The sequence below is a fragment of the Cebus imitator genome, unplaced genomic scaffold (genome assembly GCF_001604975.1).
Source record: "Cebus imitator isolate Cc_AM_T3 unplaced genomic scaffold, Cebus_imitator-1.0 Scaffold285, whole genome shotgun sequence".
Taxonomy (NCBI): domain Eukaryota; kingdom Metazoa; phylum Chordata; class Mammalia; order Primates; family Cebidae; genus Cebus; species Cebus imitator.
In genome coordinates, this window is record NW_016107600.1 from 2,943,071 (window position 1) to 2,944,429 (window position 1,359).

The following is a 1,359-nucleotide window of genomic DNA, read 5'->3' on the forward strand; positions in this document are numbered from 1 at the left end:
AAAAAAAAAAAAAAAAAAATCCAGCTAAGGATCTGAGAAATAACTTGTCAATGGCTACTGAGAAAAACGGCAATCAACTCTCTAGGTTAAAGTTCGAAAAGCTTCTTTATTGTTTCAGAATGAATTTTTAAATACTAAGCTGAGTATCACAAACAAAAAAAACAGGACATAAGAAAGAGTAAAATGGCTAATTTAACAGTTTAAAGTTAAAGATCTTGGAATTTAAATAAAAGTTTAATAAAATATTGGAATTTTTACTCTGTTATTAGTTATATGGTCTTGGGAAAATTAACTAACTTCCTTATTTTAGTGTTTCATCTACAAAAAGGAAGTAATATAATTCTTCTCTCAGAAGGATTAATTGAGATGTACACACAACACATCAACGTCTAATAACTGTTTAATAACCAGTAAAGTGATTAGCACATATAAAAGTTAAAAATGTAGTCAGGGTGTTCATTGTTTTATCAAGATTCACATAGCTGCAGATATAACAGAGCTCCCTAATCACTGAAATCTTTGGAAACCGGTGAGGGCTTCTGGATAGTGGAAAAGATATTCTATTTGTATAATAAAATAAATTATGTAATTTATAAAAATCACAATTCTGTAAAGATAACTATGTTTCCAAATTGCAGCATCCAATGAGTATAGAGTTTGTTCTATTTTCTCATTTCTGAAAAAGCAAATATATTTGAGCAAAATTTCTTCTAGCTCACTTTTAAGGTACAGGGAAGGGCTGGGTGTGGTCACTCATGCCTGTAATCCCAGCACTTTGGAAGGTTGAGAGAGGATATCTCTTGAGCCCAGTAGTTCAAGACAAGCCTGAACAATATAAGAAGACACATCTCAAAAAAAAAAAAAAAAAAAAAAAAAAAAAAAAAAGTAAAAAAGAAAAATTCAGGGAAGAAAAGCAATAAGGAGAACTGTAGAAAATTCTGCTCACAGCATCTTTGTCTAAAATCATACTATTAAGAAACTAATGTTACTAATACAATATTAATTTTTTTAATAGCATAAGAAATCTAATTGTGACCTTTCACATTTTAAGTGAAGGATAAATTATGCTGAATTAGTTCTCATCTAATTGATTTCATTATCCAAATTCAGATGTGATATTAGCAAATTAAATGTTTATTTTATTAAAATTTTGCATGCTTGCTTCAAATAGCTATAAAAAGTTATTCACTAGAATGCAAATGTCACTGCTTCATTTGACTTAAAACTAAAACTAATATATTCTTTAGAAAATGCACTAATCATGGGCCGGGCGCGGTGGCTCAAGCCTGTAATCCCAGCACTTTGGGAGGCTGAGGCGGGTGGATCACGAGGTCAAGAGATCGAGACCATCCTGGTCAA